Source organism: Ptychodera flava, chromosome 9 (genome assembly GCF_041260155.1).
Source record: "Ptychodera flava strain L36383 chromosome 9, AS_Pfla_20210202, whole genome shotgun sequence".
NCBI lineage: Eukaryota > Metazoa > Hemichordata > Enteropneusta > Ptychoderidae > Ptychodera > Ptychodera flava.
This window is the reverse complement of record NC_091936.1, coordinates 37825297-37847890: the sequence shown is the minus strand read 5'-3', so window position 1 is coordinate 37847890 and position 22594 is coordinate 37825297.

Here is a 22594-nt window from a genome sequence, read left to right as displayed (position 1 = left end):
TTACAAATCAACTTTTCCTTGGATAAAATTGGTCTTCAGGTAGCTCACAGATTTATTCGATCAATGAAAGATGTGATACAAGTCTCGTCACTACCCATGAGGCCGATAGAACGTTCTCTCCGATAGACGGGTTTTTTTTTTCCTGGGGAGGCCTAAACATCGTTGTTGATCAACAGAAAGATCTCTCTGAAATCATGCAAACTTTTGAAAATGAACTATAAACTTTAAAAGGGCTATAGGTGGTTCAGTCTGTAAAAGGAAATATACCTGCGTAAAATCTTATGCATCTTCATGTTAGAATTTTGATAACACTTAGAAAAAGTGGCATGACGATGAGTAATGGGCAAAGCCTTACTGTGTCAGGAGCTTTGCCTCATAGCGGACACACTTATAAACATTCATGCATAGCTCCAAGGTATACAGATGTGTGAGATATTGATAAATAGATCGATAGATCGATAGATAGATAGATAGATAGATAGATAGACAGACAGACAGACAGACAGACAGACAGACAGACACACACACAGACACACACACACACACACACACACCACATACATACATACATACATACATACATACATACATACATACATACATACATACATACATACATACATACATACATACATACATACATACATACATACATACATACATACATACATACATACATACATACATACATACATACATACGCATGGATTATGAGTGAGCATATCTTTCCTTGTCAACTAAAAGGGATTTTCTTAGGAGACCTTCAATAATGTTAACCCTAACCCCTAAACAAAACTCTAACCCAAGGTTACTAAAATTATCAAACATCATTTCTTACCGTAAATTTATCTTGAGTCTTGCCGCTAATTTGTGTATTAATTTATATCGAGAATCATGAGGTCAATTTTTTCTACAAAAGTAACACGAAAGTTTGTTAATCGATAGAGTCGAAAAGGCATCATGCAACTACTCTAGACTTTCGCTTCATCTTCTTGTCTTCTGGTTTGCTTCGTGATCCCATCCGAAATATTGTGGATCACTGAATGGTGCGGGATAAGTATATCGCCCTTCCAAACAGTGAATTCACAGCAAAAAACTGAGCACGCATATTCTATCTACACTTTATCATAAGTACCAGACAGTTGTCAATCACAAAGTTAATCTAAATGTAGAACAAAGTAGAGTTTTTATTTCTATTAATTGTTTCCTGTTTTATTCTACTTAATTATGTTTTTAAAAACATTGTCGGCAATTGCTTTTATTTTTTGTGATGTTAAATGCTATTGTAACGAATTTATTTTTTACTATTACTACTACTAAAAGTATTTGTACTCGTGGTCAAACATGGATTAGGTAACTCGCATAACCACGAATCAAGAACTTCCAAGACCAATGGATACATATTGGTAATCAGAGATCAGGTAGTAAGGCCTTTGGCGTGTGTCATGTTATTTTATTGCTGGAGGAAACTTTCCGTTGATGTTTTTCCGTGTTATCCAACATACGGCAGAATTCATACATGACTCCTACACATATCGGAAAAGGAGAGTAAACAAAAGTCAACGGTTTATTTCAACGCAATAGATGCATTTATTGTTATTACTTCCCATAGGAGTCGTTATCTTAGCACATTGAAGGTAAGGTCGACACAAAAGTGATTATACTGCCACGTACACAGTACATCTGAACCCACAGTATCGTGAAAACGCTTGAATGTAATTGAAAAGTTGGATAAACGTTGTGACATTTGCTAGTAAACATGTGATGGGTTCAAAGTCTAAAGCAGCAACAAGTCACCAACTGAATAAGTCGTTTAAAGTTATGGCTTTCTAAAACCAACTTTCGTCTAAACTCTAATTGGTCGGGAGGAGCTGTCAACTATACGGTGGCGTAATATGGTATGTATCACAGAGAACATCGGTTTCTACGAATAAGATCACTCCCTTTGTCATTTGCATATAGAATATGCATATATAATATAAAGGTAATGTATAATCTTTATTTTGGAAAACACTTCGATATAATGTGATGAACAGCATGGTCTACCCGCATAATAAGGAACTCAACCGAAAATGTTTTGAACTAATGCTTAAAATTGTAACAACACTTTTAAAAACCTATGTCACACTTTAAATGATATGGATTGAAGGAGTCAAAAGGATCATTGCTCTTCTTTAGCGATTATCTTAAATTTGGTTCCGTATTTTTTGGAGTACACGTTTCATCCAAAATGACATCATTTGTCCCGATAAAAGATACATTGTCTGAAAGATAATGCATGTTGTATTTGGAAGTACCTGGCCAAAAACTTACATAGAAGTTTAATTGAGTCGACTTTTCATAACAGAGGGAGCAAACTGTCAACAGTGGGAAGTTTTTTATTTCATCCAAAATTAACGATTGCTCTTAATCTTTTACAAAATAGCGGCGGAGCGCCACCGGCTGAGTTTTCCTATCTTGAAAAATTAATATGATATTCAGAAGATCATGTGTGTCTACAGACGAAATGGCGATGCCTACAAGGCATACTGGTTTCGATTTACTTCTATCTTCTGTTTGCTCTTGGCTTCGAATTTCTAAATCTTACTGAAACGTTATCGTAAACTTTTACTTGATACCTTGGTCGATGTCTAAAGGCACCATTATGGTGCAAGCTTGCGACAGCAGATCAATACAAGATAAGTAATAATTTCAGAGGGGTTTGATTTCGAATAATCAAAATTTTAGTCCTCAAAAGTAAATTTATCTTTTCAAATTAACAATCCGATCGCAAAAGCTTCATTCAATACGCCTTAATAGCTTACATGCAAACATGATATTATTTTTAATTTCTGCATAGAGACGATTTGTTTGGCAATCAACGCTGTTTAATTTATACCGCTATGCTTGAATCTGTTTAAATTCAATCCTTAGTTGTTATCTGTTCAATAAAAAAGTCAAACTTATCGAGAAATTGATCCATGCTCATACATTCCCAGCAGCCAAAATATGAGTTTTGTAGTGATCCAGGTGGCTTGCTACGAAAGACCAACATGATACGATTTGTGTTACCGGGTATTGTCCAGTCAGCCGCTGGAGCATAGTTATGTCATGTTATCGTCTGTTATTGTAAACTTCCACTTAAAGACATTTGGTTCCTAAAGTAAAATTAGGGTTGAACAGTCAAAGGGTCGTGCTCCTTCTTTTCTGCAATAAAATCTTAATGGAATAAATAGAACTTGAGCAAGATATCTCCGATCCATATATTGATAACTTTACCGAGAACTATAACAACTGGATTTTTAGAAGGCCGTCTACAAGAAAAAAAATTTTGCGGCACTCACTATAATCACTCAATCGAGATTACTCAATATCTAGGTTTACTTAAAAAGACATTTTATTCTCTAGCTCTCTCGAAATACGTTTAACTTGAAAAGTTAACTTTCGTTGGCCACTGCATTGTGGAGTGGGTACAATCCAACACGATCGTGTAGTCAATGTTAATATACATAAAATGTGACCAACATCTACGTACTGTCACGGGTACCGGAACACTGAAAATGTGTTAGTTAAGCGGGGGATTAAGTAAGATCTGAAAATTTATATTATACGGATATCCGTAGGCTATTCCTGTGCCTAATGAAATATACATAAACGTTCTAGTAAAATACAAATGCGATGCAAAGGTGATCTGTATTATTTGTCAGGGACGACAAATTCGAGTTATATTCGAGTTCAGTAGCATCAGGTCAACGTAATTTTACTTCTTTTTTTATTTTACCATGGACAAGTCAAGTTGATTTATTGTTTCGTATGCTTAGTGATAGAATTATGGGAAAAGTTCCTTTAAATTAACTCACCTTGGAAATAAGGTTATCAGTATACCAGCCGTATTCACAACAAAGATGAATTGGTTTCAGGCGATCATAACTTTGATACATGAGCTGGCTGACAAAGCACAATTACGGGAGCCCTCTTAAACTACTGCAAAATTCCACTGCATTCAGTCTACTTTTAAAAGAAGAAACAGCCATGACTTTTGATATTTATTCCGTATTTTGCTTTTGTGCTTCAAACTTCAGATCGAAAAATGAGGAACTATGTATAGAAAGGGTTTTTAATGTTATACACTGTCCATGAACATGACCTGCGTTGAAATGAGCACTGTAATAGAAAAATTACAAACACAATCAACATTTCAATAACATATGCTGTTCCTAAACATGACTTGCCTTGAAATATGCTCTCAAACTTGAATATGCCCACGAATATTATTTCATACATATATACGGAATATGTTGCATAGCTGAACATAGAAAGTTTCTGTACACCTTTGGAGTACATACATGTGTAATTTTAATCACCGAAAATTACAATTACAGTAACTCTATCAGACAGACAGGTGTCATAAATATTGATTATTTTTAAGAAAATAAACGTTTGTTTGGGAACGTTTTTCACGAGGAGGGGAAAGTGGATTTTAAGCTGCAGGTGAAATCCATAGACATCACCCCCTGAAATTAGCTATTCTGAAATATGCTCCCCAATTCATGAATTGTGAAATGTGAAGTCCCCCTGACCAACACACACTCACACTTCCGTAATAACATGTTACAGCAATTTTACAATGGTGGAATCCAACACTACGGATAGTGATATATCTGCATTACTGTTGTGTGAAGGGACAATGTTTAATTGGCTAGAGTACTTGCATCTACCTTTGGGTTAAAGATTAGAGACCAGTATTATGTTCAAGTTAAGTTTGACGGCTTACAATCATTATAAAGGATGCAGTTGACACGCAGTAGAGCAACTTCAAGGATGGCTGGATATACCCATGCTCTTTCTGCAAATTTCAAGATACCCCTTTTAAAAGACTTTTCAACAAAAAGTTCCTTTTCGATAAATAGCTATGTTATTTACAGATGAAGGAGAAAGAGATATAACGATAGAGTTACAGCTGTATAAATCAATGTTTTTGGTAAAATTCAAAAGTTATATTTGTCGAACGAACTTGTAATTATAACCATCCTGTCTACCAGGTATTTTAATATCACTTGTTAAACATCTATAAATGCACAGGCACAGCAAGTTTAGCTGGGAAAATACGTTATTTGTTTGCTCAGTGGATATGCTAATGTATTGTCAATCGATCGTTTGGGTACAATTCTAAAATCAAATTTCTCGTACATATCATGCACTTCTTAGCCACCCAACTCCAGGCAAGTACATTGCCAAACATCTATAAGTGCGCACATACAGCTAATTTTGTTGTACTAACTTTTAAACTTTTAGTAAACTTTTACTTTTAAAATTATCGAAAAATCTGGCGTCGCCGTGAAAGTTTTGGTATCAGAGAAACACAACGAAACATTACTGATATCAGGAATTTGAAAAGACCATTTTCCCAAAGTCAGTTTTATGGCGAAAAAAATGAATTTTTGATATTTACAAAAACAAGAAAGTGAAACTTCACTTTTCTCACAAGCCTTAAAATGAGTCCGTGCAGGGAGCATAGACAGTATTATAAATAGTTGAGAGTTGAAGGTATATAGTCACCTATTAATCTAAATATGCCCATATATGGTCAAAGGGGCGTTCCTTGGTATTCAAAATGCCCATGTGAGGGCGCTGTTTTTAAAAAGCGGCCACCCGTTTAAAATCTGTGATTGGTTAGATTTCCTCTTTCCATGGTAACTGTGGCAAAATTGGAACAGGTGACAGTACGCCTTTAAAATATATGTCCCTGGGGTGCATTCTACCTCACACAGAGGGAATGATACCCATGTATGTTAATTAAATTGTCTTTTCCTATCTACTTCTTTGAACCGTGAGGTTCCCACTGCAAGTGAGCTACAGTTATACAAGACGGCTATTGAATATTCTTGGGGCCCGGATCGGAATATTAAGTTCAAGAATTTGTCTGATCGCAGACTTCGGCGTATTACGTTATATTTTGACTTGATTCAAAGCTCACTGGATTCTTGTATTATCGTTTGGGATGACATGACTGAACACCTTGATAAATTTTCACTTCTCTAGAAAGAGCTCCGTGCTTAGTATTCGACCAGCCTTGTGATTTTATGTCTATTAGACAAAGAATTTTCCCTTTCAGCTATTATAAGACACGATCGTTTGTCATTATCTCGGAGGTTTACTACGCCTTAGCAGACATTCACCTTTTATACGACACGATGAACTTCTCGCATGAATGTACAAGTTCTACAATTTAATTTGAATACGGGCAGGAGTGCAATGAGATTACGGAATTCCCTACCTATTAATATCAGATGTACTTCTACTTTAACAAAGTTTAAAATTCAATTCAAAGAAATTCAATTAATCAAAGACAATGATTCAATTTAAAGAGGCACTCCCATTTGGTAACATTTTTAAAACACATTTTTTTAATGCCAACGGTCGATATTTGACGTGGCGACTCCGCGCGGATCGCGAGATATCGATAAAAACATGTCATTTCCCGAGCGTATTTTTCACATCCCGAAATTTTACGATCGTTTCTGGTTATGACCCGAAATCCCCCGAAAGTGTGTTGTTGTGCTGATTGATGATATTGTAAGGAGTCCAAAAACGTTCGAATGACGCAATTAATTTACCTCCTACCGCGATGACTTTATATACATCATTATCAATGCCTTTACCTCTGGTAATTCTTTTTAAAACTTCTCCTTAGTTTTTGTCGTTTTCATTATTCTCAATCAGTTGTATTAAATTTTTAAACAATACCACATAGATATCAGTTTTTACGTGTAAAATATTAGTTGCCTCTGATGACTACATTTTGTCGTCTGCCACACAGTTACGCGTGGTTCGATACATAGCGGCCGCCGTGTGTGGTATGCGCGCATACCACGCGGCGGCCACTATGCATACTATGTATCAACCGCACCTATCTGTGCTAGTTACCTATGCGAATTCTGGTGGAATCGGCAAACTTTGTCTTTCGTTTTTTTGCCGAGTCAGTAGGACTCGGCTTTCTCCCATGGGGCATGACCGCTCACCGACGCGAGTGGTACTGCTGTGGCGTACAGCAGCGTCAGCGTAGACTCGTACTCCATAGCTTAGTTGACAATGGCCCCAGTGCCGAACGTTCTATGTTCGGAAGCTGAATTCAGGTGGGCCACCGGAATTCAAACTTTAACTTTTTTGAGGACATGTTTTTATCGATATCTCGCGATCCGCGCGCAGTCGCCATGTCAAATATCGACCGTTGGCATTAAAAAAAATGTGTTTTAAAAATGTTACCAAGTGGGAGTGCCTCTTTAAAATAATCTTCGTTATATCTTTGTTAATATCTTTTTTAAATTTTCTTCTTTAATTACACTTTTCATGATTATTATGTTTTCACAATGTGGAAAAATTAAGTATTGTAGGTACAGATTGTTTTCTACCTCCTTATCCCCTTACTCTTCGTGTAGTAAAGAATAGAGTTGAACTATATGGTGGTGAAAAGTTTTAACCTGTTGTGATCTGTGTACATTTTGTGTATTTAGCTTAACCTCTTTGGTTAGGACAGAGGGAAAAAATAATCCTTTTTGGGATTATTGTAATGACCATTTAGTTTTTAAAGTTTGCTTCTTTCCATGAAAATTAAACAAACGTAAAATTGTGAAATTCTACCACGAATTTTCCAAGTACTTGTTTACATTTGTTCCTGTTTTGTACAAGGGAGCTCTTGTGCATGTCTTTGCTTCACAGTGTGTTTTCATATCTCTAATAGATGGGGAAAAGGAACTATAAGAAATTAAAGTTACAGTTGTTTTGACTAGGGCTCGACGCAAGCATGGTCATGTTTGAAAACCAAAGTCACGAAGACATGATGATACTTTGACAAAAAAGAGATACCCCTTCTTTAATAAACTAGTCGGCCTTGAATAGTTTTCAGGCACAAAGTATCGATTTTGCAAAACTCAGAAGATTTCAGAATAAGAATCTGGTCATATTTCATAAATTTGGTCAAATAGTTAGATTTCCAGATAATACGATTGGAACTAATTTGTGATAATTGGATGATGAAATAATGACGGTTTGATATGCAAATGTAAGCTTATTTGCTTTTCTTTTTAAGTTTTACACTACTTTTTATGAGTCATTTGTGATATTGCAACATTCAGCCATTGGGCACCTAACACTTTTGAGATATTCGAAAAATATGAAGATCCATTTATCCCAAATTAGTTCTAATCGTGTTACATGTCTGAACAATTTCATAGTTTAATATTCTACATTACTTTGTGTCCGTCTCCTCTTTCTTGTTAACATTTATTAATGTTTCGTATGCTTTTATTCGTATATCTTTGCATTTCATATGTTACCTCTGAGTTACATGTAATCTATTACCTTTGAAATATTGTTTATCCCCGCGCCATGGATGAGCATTCTGTTATTTCTGCTTCATCAAGATGAAAACCGATAAGGGTCGGTCGATTCGTGTTTCGTTAGAGGTTCACTCAAACTTAAATACAAATCGCGCCTTGCAGGGACTTAACATATTCATATCGATTATCTAAAAAATCGACTTGATTGGTGTTAATATTCCTCCTGGGCTAGCACTGCATGATAGTAAATTTATTTCCTGCAATAACAGTCAAAGCAGCTTTACATTTTCTCGGAAAACCATAAAATGTGACAAAGCTACATTCCCAGGTGGCGTTTCGAACTTTCGAAAACTTAGTAAAGGGTTCAATCAAGTATTATTGCTCTGCATTTTAGTAATTATTCACTAGGCGTGGCGATTGTTACAAAACTTGCGAATACTATTGTTCCAACCTATCTTTAAACGTATAAAGTGCGTCAAAATATGTGCAAACCTAATTGAAGTCAAAGGATCTGTGCGTCACGATAGTGACAAATATTTCTTTTTAGAGGTTCAAAAGCTATGGACGATTAGCAGACCGATGGCTGTGTGATTCATAAGTCATCCTTTAAGGCAGGGGTGTATAATCGCATCATAAATAACGCAGGGCTGATTACCATGTCATCATATTTTGCCTGAATATCGTCGACAGCAAGCAATATTGATCTGCTTAGCCTTTATAGTGATCTTTCATCAAGAGTACGAACGCATGGCAGGTAAACTGTGACGGTACTTTCAACCCCTGAGGCAAGATTTGGAAAACTAAATGGCAAGTCAGGTCACCTTGAAAAATAATGCAGTCGATTAAATTGTGTTTATGTGAATGTTTGGTTGTTGTCTTGTACGTTCAGCTAAAACCACTGCTGTAAGTTAAGTAAGTTTAACAACATTGTCTCCTTCTGGACGCCAACTATAACAATATGTCATAATTGGGCTGCTGGTAGACTTGCAAGTGCCGTCTATTTTACCCCGATACAGCTGATATTTCTATGAAATCGGATAAATGTCGGAGTTCACAATGCGATGGATGGCATCTCGTCCTTGGTTTCAACAAGAAAGGGTTACCCTTCTTTAAAGGCTTCCATTATTCCATAGATTACAACATCATACGTTGTCATGGCGGCGTCTCTTTGAACCATGCTTTTTGCACGAATTGGTTTACCACTAAATGAATGCTGATTTGTGAAGCAAACAAGAAAAAATCGACCGCGTCGGCAGCTGACTTGGTTTAGAAAATTCATGAAAGGAGGAGGTCCGCTCTGACATTGTAAAAAGATCTGATATCTGATTCAAAAAGCTTTCTGGTAAATTTCAGATGGTACATCATACAAAGCCAATCGCTACAATAGAGATAAGCAAATTTCCTTGGAGACAATTGCAGACGTACAGTATGAAATGAAGAAAGACCTGCAGGCGATATAGAATGTTTAATTTTCTTATGACGATATGCGTACTATTTGTAAGTCTTCCTCTTATATTCTCGACTTAGATTTCAATAGTTTTTCGCTGATTTCTTATCGACTTAAATAAACTACTGAGAGTGAAAAGCACACTTCGAAGATTTGCGGTGTTATCAAAAACGAATACAGGTGCAAATACTGTTGAAGTTTGATTCGTTTTTGTCCACAGGCATGTTTTTTTTATCCAATTTCCAGTGCGATACAATTTTACGGATAGCCAAAATATGTATTCTGCGCATCGTTAAGTTTGAGGAAAAGCTCCCGGAAGGGAGAACTCATCTGTACATTTTATTCAAAAGCATGGCGTTCCTATGTAAATTTATCTAGATGATTATCGTCATATGACCAACAGAGCGCTGACGTGATACTCCAAATATGACGAGACGTGAAACTGAAATAACATATTTCCTTCTGGTAAACATCGCCTCACTTTCTCGTGTGCAGCGTCTCGGAAGCTGATATCCAATTGGGAGGCTGAATCTTACCGTTATAATAAAATAATACAAAAAGTCTCCCTAAGTTGCTGTGAATAGTGACGATCGACCAATCAGATATAACTTTCCGAGAACGCTGCACATCAGCAGGACTTTCACTGCTCAACATATCAACCTAAGTGTGCATAGTGAGTTTCTTCTCAGGCATGTGATGTAGCTACAGTGGATTTCAATTCAGTGCCACAACTCAGTGTATGAGACGGACACATTGAAATTGAAACATGTAAAAACGACCACATTGTGGATACAGTGCAATCAAGTGATCAACTATAGGTCTATACAGAGCTGCCCCATGCTGGTTTACTGTAATTAATTAATGAGTCGATGAGTTGTGGTACCGAATTGAAACCCACTGTAACAATGGTGTAGTTGTCCAAGTAAGGAAGACTGAAGTACACATTAATTTGTGAACAGTCCCAAATGGCCGGATCAGACCTCATGCAGACAGATTCAGCTGATAATGATTGAAATTGTACAAATCATGCTTGCAGTCCCTTACGCTAATTTTTTATGTCTCAAATCAACTGACAGACGCGTGTAACTAATAGCGTCCAGTTAGTAAGCCTACTCGTGACATATTATGGTATATAATGCAATGCATATACGTACTTGTGTACGTACGAATCTATGTAAATATCTTCAAATGTTCCTCCTATTTAAACATACAGACACGCAGTGAGTATGTAAATAAGGTTAATCTTCATTGAAATCATATCTGACTCATTGAGATCTTGATCATAGAACACAATATGGACTCTATCTAATGAAAGAAAGTTAAAAAATAAATAAAGATGTAAAAGGCAATTATTTATGTGTTATAAATATTTCAGGGGTTTTCACTTTTCTGCTCTTTGTTTAAAACATGAAAAAATGCATTTTCCCATCGCTCCAAGAAATAATGATTAGTCTAAAGTTAACGTCATATTTGCCGGGTGTCATGTGTCTCAAGGTGTATTTATGTATATTTTTTTATTTTTTACAGAAATTCCCGATTTCTATGTAGAATTTGCAGAGAAAAACTAAACAACGTGTAATCACATCTCTGCCTTTTTTATTTTAGAATAAGCCAGGCTCGAGACCATGGTAAAATATCTGTAGGATCGTCATACAGTTCTGCGGAGAGAGTTTTTTTCTCCATCATGTGGTCGCATGTGATATTTTTCGATACCTGTAAACATTCGTGTTTGGTTTCTGTTATGTCGGCTCGGTAGTTGATCTTTTCGGCTACAGGGACAAAAAAGGTAAGGACAAAAATAATGAAAAAAAGCTTTGCAGCATAATATGAGAAACGAATGTACAATTTTGCTTAGCATAACCCCCTTTACGCTTCTGAACGTGCGAAAAGATTACTAAAATATAATCCCTGTTTAAATGCAGAAAGGAGAAAAAATTACTAGCCTATCTTGTTAAAGCCAGTCAATGCCGTACCAACGCAACATGACGGAAAGGCTTGTTAGAGACTCCCTCGTATTAATTTATGCTGCTTGAGAAAACCCGTCGAATGCATGGATCGAACACAAAGACTATCTCACCGTTGGCCACAATAGACCGAACACAGCATAGCAATACTGGATCCGGCTTGTTCATACGCACAGTTAAGTACGACTTTTTAGCTGGCGTTTAGAGCGATAGAACATTCTAATTACTCCAGTGTTTAATGAATCTTACAAAAGTCATTTGGGAACTTTAATGTACCTTTACTCTCTCTTTTGCGGCAGAGAGAAACGAGTCGCCGGGGAGTTGTTCTGAAGACCTGATTGCATTTGATTTGGCGCATCAATGACCCATCAGGACTATATCGAATGGTGAGAGCATCGCTTAAGGTCAGAGTTTCACAATTCTTGTATCTATTTATCGTATTATGGCATCTAGTGAGCAGTTTCGCGTCGTTACTAGTCACGCATGCATGAGTTTAAGAGAACTGACTCAAATTAAACAGCTTGAAGTACAAATTGATCAGGGCATTATGTTTTTTTCTACTTCCGTGCAAAAAAAACTCAAGCTAGATTACTCGCCGAATCCATTGTGCTTTTCGAGTCAAAGAACTCTTTGCCAAATGAAGGGCTCTTCACGCGCAATTATATTATAATCCACCTATCGCGGGAACTTGTTTCTACTGTTTTTTGAACGAGGAAAGAAAGAAAATACCAACCAAAACGTTATGCTTAATACCAACGCAAAGGAACTAATAATTTGAGCATGGCCGTCTTTCAGCTTCATAATGTGACATTGTTACTAAGTGTCCGGGGTGACGCTTTCAAGAATATCTTTAACTTTGACACGAACAGACAGTTCAATAAGGCCAAAGTAATTAAATTCTTTGTTTTGCGTCCACTCTAAATGGGAAAAGGTACGCGTCTAAGCGGCTGAAAAACACACACAAGAAAATTAACACAATGTAATTTGATTGCAGCAAATAAAAAATTGTAACAAAATTTTAGTTCAGAAAAGCTAAGCGGTCATGCCCTAAAATTTCCTATTCAAATACACTGTGTGTGTTTTCATGAAAACCTTAAAAACCTAAGCGGGTGGGGACGCAAAACAAAGAATTTAATTACTTTGGCCTAAATGTAACACGCAGAACCGGATCAACAAATAAAGATATTAAATCCATCAATTTATAGCACAGGATGATCACCGCACAATATGCATTATATGACTTTTCGTCCGTACAGCTCTAGGTTGTCTGAATTCTCATTGATATACAGCGGGGGTCATCCGATGAATTCATTGTAAATGTTGAATAATGTGGCAAACATGCAAATGTTCTCAAATTAGGTCGGTTGTTTACTTTATGATACTCTGAACTGCGTTTCAACAGTTATTCTTGGCATTTAAAACATTTAAAGTCCTAATATCTTTCATCCATGGTCAGCCAGCGTAATCAATCGAAATTCCTACGTTTACATTTGACAAAAATCCGATTCTTCTCAACTGGAAAAGGAAATAACGGACTTGGATAATGCGCATGCGCTTCTTCGAGAACAAAAATTGCGGACACTTTATTAGAGTTAGTCATCAGTATGATGCACTTCTTAAAATTCCAAGGAAGGATGAGCCGAGTAAAAAAATATGCTGCGTTATGCGGCGACCTCTTCGCAGCGTAACGGATTGAAAAGACAAAAGCTACCGTTCTGGAACTCATGTCTGTTGCCTGCAACTACATTTAGGCTAGCGGTTATGCAGTGGAACACTTACAGGCTACAACCCCCTTATATGCACACAGTATAGCTGAAACCCGACTATATTTAGTAGATATTCTAGTCAGTTAGATACATATTCCTGAAACTCTCAGATTTTCGTCTCGGTCTTATTAGATTCACTTGACATCGCGATGTTTTCATTCGCTGTAAATTTTTGTCTTTCACTCTGGCCTATCTGAAATGTTCTCTGACGTCACGATGCTCAAGTAGGCCACGCAATCATGTGCCTGCAGGTCGTCCATTCCAATAACTTAGCGGCGTGAGACGGAACAATACAGAATTACTGCATTTCAACCATTTTCACTTGGGGATGGTAATTCACGTCTCGTTAAGTCCCAACCTGGAAATTATGCATAGCTCAGAATTGAAAGTCACTCTTATGAATTTGACGATTTCGCTTTCTGGTGCAACTAAATTATTGCCATGGTAACATGTGCGCTTCAGTTAACAGAGTGGGCGACTCAAAGGACAGCACAGTGTATTTCATTTCATACCTCCATGTAGCTTCAATGTCGAGTCTTCGGCATTTTATGTTGAGGTTTACCCTCTGGTGTCTCTGTTTCGGTAGAATAAGCATTCTTGATTCCGAATTCTAATCTGGGGTGACATTTATACGTTTTCCGCGCTCGACACATGATGGAAAAGAACACATTCTGAAATGCAAGTGACTCCTGCGGGTTTGTTTCATCTTCATCTTAACTCTGAATTTCCACGACGCAAATTGACCATGGACTAGCTCGGGGCAGGAACTTCATTTACATCATGCGGAAATTACACTTTGCTCATCGGTGAATAACTGCCATCTCTATCCAGTATTAATTGTACTTTAAACGAAAATTTGATTTATTGCTTCATGACGAAAATAACATTTTTTCTGCATTAAATGGTCTGGATAAAACTAGAAATCTATGGTCGCGTTTTAAAAGTACGATAATGTGCTTAAGGTAGTATGCGCCTCGAAAGTGAAAGACTTAAACTTTTGCTAAAGCTATACTAAAGGATTGTTATAACAAATCTCTTTCAAAATTAAGCATAAAAATCGGGGGTCACTACGCAAATTTTGGTACTACAAAAACAAGCTTTACCAATATTTGAAATTCCTGTGTGAACTCTGTGGATCAAAAACAACATCGAATTTTGAAAAACTAAGACGGTAAAATTTTTTCTTACACCAAGAGCTTCAAAATGAGCCCCCACAAGTGGTTGACTAGAAAAGAATAGGAAAAGTTTGAGGGTTCAAATATCTGTCCCCGAGGCGCATTCTACCTTAAATGTTGTTTGATTCCTTCACAGTCAAACCGGTTACCGTGCCAAATTCTGTTACCGTATTTTCATCTGACCAGTGACGCAACTGCATAGAAAGTAAACCTGCAGAAAATACTCATAATACAACCAATCTAGTGTTAAGACTGTATTAATTTATCTCACTTCAAATCGTTGTCTTTCCCATACCTGTCATAGAACATTAAGTTTCGATTTCCTTCTATACACAGCATAAAATTGAGATTTGAATGCACGTTTTGTAAATTTTGATAAAATGTGCAACCTACGTATATTATGGCTTTTCTGAGAGGCTATTATCTTCAAATCTGTGTTGTGGCATGTTGACAAGCTGAATGCTAGACGTTTCAAACTGATATAGCACAGAGGAACGTAACGAAAACGTATAGATGCATCAAGGAAAATACTTGTCATCGAGAATCAACATCGTGCGTTTCATCTGCCACACTTAATAATGTATTCCTTCTTGCGTGTGTCTTCAATGTAGCAATTAGCCATGATAGAGTCAAGGGATGCCATACCGGGTAAATTTCGTTTATGTAAAAATAAAACCATTTTGTCACAGAAATGTGATTAAGATGGAGCGTATTTTTGCTAAAAATACTTTTTTGCAAAAATTCATTCAATTTTAAGTAATGTTTTAACCCAAGACTAAAACTGTGGTTGGGTTCACCTTTTAGCTTGTAAAGCAGTCGTAAGTTGTGTGAGAAAGAAGTGTAAATTTATGCAAATTTATGCAAATCACACCATTTCCTGGTTTCTCTTTTCTCCCAATTTCAACATTTCCAAAGAATTTTACTCCACTCTGACAGGGTCAAATTTTCTGAAATGTTCACATTGTTTTTAAATACTACTTAACAAAATTACTATTTTGTTTGGCAAAAAAATTCTTACATTTAAGAGGCATTTTAATCTTGCTTCTTTTGATTTTCATCACCTTTTAATTGTCAGTCTTTCAATCCCTGCCATTTTAGAATGAGGATAGATAGTACAAAGTAAAATATTCGTTATTTTCTACATATACTCTTGTTTCAAGTGAAATATTACATTTCAGAAAATAGTATCAAGTTTTTGACTTAAAATTAATTTTTATCATTAATACCAAAATTGAGGTTTTCTACCCAAAATATACACCATCACCATTCTTCGAGTACACTATTGCTACCATACTAAACTTCTGACTCTTTGCTCTCTGAAAATATATAGTATGAGGGGGTTTTCTTGTCATCTTTGATGAGAAATATTGCTTTAAAAAACACTGTGGTTACGTGCAACGCCACCTTAAAAAGCTTAACAGCGTTAGATTGCAAAATCACGATCGATGAAGGAAAAAAGTTCTTAAGGCAATCTTTGCAATAAAGACAGATCGTGTTGTGGAAAGGTACCAAAATTTTTATTTTCTTATTTTAAAATGATTTGTTTTACTTCAGCCGTATTTGTCTGATGGGACCCAAAGAACACAGAAAAATTGGCAAACTTATGATTGTTACAAATACTTCAGGTTTAACAAGTTTTTTCTCATCACCGGGCAACCTGGTGGCATTCACAATGACGTCATAAGAATGCTGTTGATTTAATTTAAATGGTGAATAAACTTATATAGGCTATTAATTTGTTCTAAAAATAGCACAAATATACTCCGCAGACCAAGGTCTTATGTCATATCCCCTATGCCAGTTTATTGCCGTTATACATCAGCTGACTATAGTTCCCAAGGAATTGCGAAATTCTACTTTGTGGTATTTTTCATTTCAATAAGCTATACGGAGTCTGTAATTAACTAAAAAGAATATGAACAACTGTTTTTATTGAAAACAACACGAAATAAGTTTTAACAAAACACAGTACGCCTTGAAAATCAACATCTTAGATTTTTGTCCACGTTTTTATGCTCTCGTTTGTTTGTTTGTTTGTTGTTGTTGCTTTTGTTTTAGTTTTCCGCTTGGCCATGTCCCCATCCTCGAGTCTAAATGTACATTACAATAGAACGACGTGTGGGAATGTTGCTGTCATGGAAAGAAAACAAAGGTCTGGATACGATCTATTGCATGACTGGTCTTATTAGCAAATGACAGATCTCATTCTTCTTTCCCCTTCAATAACCGAAATATAATAGAAACTTGCAGATGTCCTTCTTAAAATATCATATGACGCAGCAATTGTAAAATATCTGTCATTTGTCAGTGAACAAAACTCAGATTAATGTAAAGATTTCGAAGTATGACTGAATAACAAAACAGAGACCTAAAGGTCTGCATGTCGCAGATATCAATGGACTAGTATGTTTCTTCCATATGTCGCACGACAGATGACTAATTTTATCAAATCTGCGCTGATGCACTTCCTTAAGTAGCTACACAAAGTATATAATTTCAAAACAATATATATGACGAATTTACGCGATGCTTAAATGTAGGTAGGTAGGTAGGTAGGTAGGTAGGTAGGTAGAAGATGCGTAGGTAGGTACCCCACAAGAATATGCATACTGGTCGGTGGGTCACATGAGGCCACTGTCCCGCCAAAAAACTCATTACGACGTTGTTCTTTAGAATCGAGAAACGTCCATGTCTATAGAAAGAGTGAAATACGTTAGGGAAATCTTACTAAGGAAATGTACTTACACGTTTTTAATAATTTACATGACTTCTTTGCAATCAAATGCAAGCAAATATTAAGTAACACGCTTTTCGTCGGACTTAATTCTAGGAGACTATCGAACTAACCTGCATATTCGACCAAGTACCGTAACTTCGATCAAATCTAAAAATACCATGCGTCGAAAATCAAATAGAGAGACCGTTAATCAGTATTTGCAAGTCCGTAATTGGCTAGTCACGTTACACTTCAATTCCCATGATGCTTTTCAAACACATGTAAAGCACTTACCCTTAAAGTCTGAGAAGGAAAGTGTCCGTACGTTTTATCGTCTTTTATGGTTCCCGTGATATCACAATCAATTTATTCCTGCGATTGGACACTCAACGCCGCTAGTTCATTTAATAGCAATTGGCACCATCATAAATCGCTTCTTTTGCGATGGAATGCCGTCCCATATATTGCATGAAGCGTACGTGCGCGTAAGTACTTTAGGGAGCCGTCATTATTTATGGCCTGGGGGGTCGGAGGAATCTGAGGGGGGTCACTCAAAAAATCGAAAGCTACAAGGGGGTTGCTCAAAAGTGGAGAACAAGAAAGGGGGCTACTCAATTTTGTTGATATGTATACTGAAGCATTTAGTGGAGTTATGAATTAATACAACAAAAATAGTAAAGATATGTATATTCATACCCGGTATTTGTGTACACACACACTCACATAATATATATATATATATATATATATATATATATATATATATATATATATATATATATATATATATATATATATATATATATATATATATATATATATATATATATCATAATACAGGTGGTTTCAAGTAGAAACTAAAATCTCATCATTACACTATGTGTTTCACGTTATTGTGATCTTCAGATGAGAATGATCAGCTATTTGACATGGCAAGCCTTATGTTAGAGGCTAGTACTGAGAACTTTTTTCAGTATTTCCTGATAAAGATTGATATACTTGCCTGATCATTCATGAGAAACGTCTGCTTTCTATATTCTACATTGTATAGGTTACCGATAGGGGAAAATGTGTAAAGCAAGCTAATTCTGATTCTATTAAGTTTATAACCAGTGGAATGCCTTGACAACAAACCCATCTTTTATTGCAGGAAAATAATAATAAATAATAAATGTGAATAAATGTATGTCTGTCGCTATTTTTTCGTTTTCAAAAAATGTAATTGAAATCAGTTACCTGGAATATGAGTTTTGGAATATTGTCTCAGATTGCTTTGAGTGTTTTATACGTAAAAAATCTGAAAAAATACTCCCCAAGTGCCACCAAATAACACCATTTTAATCTCTATTTTTCAAAAGCTCCAATGGCAGGAGGGGGGACACTCCCCTCCTGACCTCCCCCGCGACCGCTTGTGCGGTCGCTTATAGTGCTTCGCACCACATCTTCCCCTCTTGTTGAAAAATCATAAGGAGAACACTGCACGTCATCAGAGCACTGGATACAGACCTGTACATCAGCCCCTGTCACAGCAATGGAACCTCTTTCCGACATAGACCTGTACCACAGGGTTTAATCAGGGTCTGTACAGGGCCTGTCGCAGCAGCAATCCATTTTACTGTATAGATATTTAACTTTCCCAATTTTTTTTTTTTTTTTTTTTGGGGGGGGGGGTTCACTCAAAATTTCTGTAGCAGAGAGGGAGGTTACTCAAACACGTCATGGTTGGCAGGGGGGTTACTCGAAATTTTGGAGTTTCGAAAGCAATTCCTCCGAAACCCCCCCAGGCCATAAATAATGACGGCTCCCTTAAGGGTATAATATTTTTGCTTCCCTTCATTGAGCATAAAGTTCATTGTACAAACACAGAATAGGGATGCCGCTTTTACAATCTTACTTTTACAGACTTACTTTACTGGTAAATGCCCGGCCTCAAACTCGGGACAAGAAGGGGCGGTAAACCGTGTTGAAAATCTACAGAGCAAAAACCCTAGGCTTGGTAGTTGTCGTTTGCCAAAACTGAAGAAAGTCGGTATGCATGTCAGATTGGGAATTCACCACCCCTGTGCTCTGTAAACGTTATCAAACGGTACATTGAAATGGTGAGCATCATGTTTGCATGTTTTGTGCTAAATTGTGCCTTCCACCTTGTTCTCCGTGTCTGGCCTCATGTGGCGCTCGTCGATTTTGCGAAACTGACATCTGGAGAGGAACCTTTCAAATATGCAATCAAAGTACGTTTCATATACAGTACACTTACCAGTGGTCGCTACATTCTTTCGGCCGCTCTGCTCACTGCATTGTGCCCTTGTACGCACTATTTGAATAGCAGATTTTCAACGATTCAAAATTCAATTAAGATCAAATCTTTCACTCCGTGCCGCCATAATTTGATTCCTTCACGCAGGTACATCGACGCATTCAGACGAAAAATTAGACTGAGAGCAGAATGGAGGGAATGTGGAGAATTTACGCTTTAATCTTATTATATGTAAAGCCCATTCAGAACTTTGACCGAACGTGCATTCGAAAGAACTACGAACTAATCAAAGTTGGTCTTTTGCATTTAGAGCACACGTTTGATTATTGGGGCAAAAAAAAGGTCGGTGACAAAAAACAATATTGGTGTTCGGCCGGCAAAGAAACAGACAGCAAAAATTTCTAAGCTTGCACCCTCTTCCCTCCTTTCTTCCTCATATATACGATGGACAAGGATGCGTATTGAATATACATCACAACCTCTTTAACCTGTGTCTTCGATCCGATGGATGAGTCTATCATAGACCATCAGCAGCCCTAGATCCTATGGATCGATGTCGGGGAAACCTCTGCAGACGTGCAAGACAGAGCGTGAGCAATAGTACGCTTGTCATTTAGCTCTGGCTGAGTGTCTGTTTGACCAAAATTGATTTCAGATCATGCTGAATTATGCAAAGGAATTTTGGAGTTCGCACTGGCACAAGGGTACCCAACATCAGCAACACACCTGTTACCGAGCACATTCTCCGAGCAACGTCCCAGGGTAACGACGCCACCTGAGGGCATGCAGTCGGGGAAAGGCTCTCTGCATTGTTTTGAACAAAACTCACAGCAGGTCTGTCAATAGGCAGACTGTCTATGCTCTGTAAACGTGTCACGATATTCTAAACTTTTTGGATATGTGTCTCATTCAGCAGTACTTTGAAAGAACGATTGAACCATTTTTTCGAGACATGTTTCTTTTACACCAGAATATTGACGTTCTTGCGGTAAAACGTCGGTTCCTCGGAATCGCTGCCTCTCCTTCAGCCAATTAAAGACATTTTTTTTCAAATCTCGGCAAAAATACAAATCAGTTATGAGAAATGAAAAAGCACGACGTTAGATTCCGCCTTGAGGACGTTAGAAAGTCGACACCGCAATTATTTCACTTTAAGGGCATTTTAGTTGTGCATAAATTTAAACGTTTTGTCTGTCTGTCTGTTTGTTTGTTTGTTTGTTTTCTTTTGGGAGAATGTGAAAATGCTCAGTATTTGTTCTGTCAGCACTGTCTCTATCTGTAATACCTCTATATTATTGTGGACTTGATTTTCATGCAGGTCATTGTATATGACACACTCACTCTTGCACCTGATGCGCCCCAAAACTGATCACGGTGTTGCTTAAATATGCTTGGAGTTTGAGGCCGAAGGCCGAAAGTCGGTAGCTACTAAGGGTCGGCCTTGGTCGGCTTGGAAGTTCAAATACCTTACAGACACTTGCAGATTTTTATTTTTCTCTGTTATAGAAGTCTCAAACCCCAATAAAGTACACATGTTCCTGATATTTGGGAATCCGACTGTGCACAGTACACAGTCGTCACGTATATAATAGTCACGTGACAAGCGTTTTGCCGAACCTTCCAAAAATCGGTTTTTCCTCCCTATAGCAAACACGCTGCAAGATTTCAGCTTGAAATTTATGCATTGACAAGCCTGAGCAATACCCTCCAAATCGGTGTCTGCGATTTTTTCTCCGAGTCTCCATTCAAATTATATGGCGCGACGATTACAATTCCTTGAAAAGCACCTTAGTCTAACACCTTCAATAGTGCATAACAAAAAACAAAGGAAATCCCAGAAACGGATTTGAAGGATATTATCAAGGCTTGTCAATGCACAAATTTCAACCGGAAATCTTGCAGCGTGCTCACTAAAGGGAGCAAAACCCGATTTTTTGAAGGTTCAGCAAAACACTTATCACGTGACTATTATACAAATAATGGCTGTGTACTGTGCAAGTCGGATTTCATTTCCCAATATCAGGGCTTTCAGAAAATGTTTACTTTAAACACGATTTGAACTAATTTGGGATAATTGGAACAGTAGAAATGAATCTACAAAAAGGAAATATTTGTGTTCTTGAATTTTATTACCAATAACAACATAAACAACAACAAAAACAACGTTAAACGCCCAGAAACTCAGATGACTCTGATCCCTTTGGTTACGGCCACAGGCGCTTGGCACATTGCTGGGATAATAATCGTATTTAATATGTAGAATGTCTATATACGACTTGATTATTCAATAAAAGAATCACCGTACGTGATATTAGTGTAGGCCTATAGGCCTATATGTTGACTGGCATTGTACCTATGGCTGCCTGGCTCAGGCCTGGCGAACGCACTGCATAATCATCAATGTGTAGAATGTCTACATGACTTGATTATTTATTAAAGAATAACGGTACGTGATATCAATGTAGTACATGTCGGCTAGCTTAACCGAGCGGCTGTAGAGCTCTGCAGGGCTTGGGCCCGGCTTGGGCCGGTTGTCCACTGCTGCACAGACAAGAACTCAGTGGACAACGGGCCAAAGCTGGGCCCAAGCCCTGCAGAGCTCTACAGCCGCTCGGTTAAGCTAGCCGACATGTACATTGATATCACGTACCGTTATTCTTTAATAAATAATCAAGTCATGTAAACATTCTACACATTGATGATTATGCAGTGCGTTCACCGGCCCGAGCCAGGCAGCCATAGGTACAATGCCAGTCAACATGTAGGCCTATAGGCCTACACTAATATCGCGTACGGTGATTCTTTTAAATCGAGTTCAATATAGACATTCTACATATTAAATACGATTATTATCCCAGCGATGTGCCAAGCGCCTTTGGTTACGGCGACAAAGTGTGAGGGCTGCCAAAAATGCGTTGTCGTCTGCTCATGTGGTGCCCCAACGATCGTAT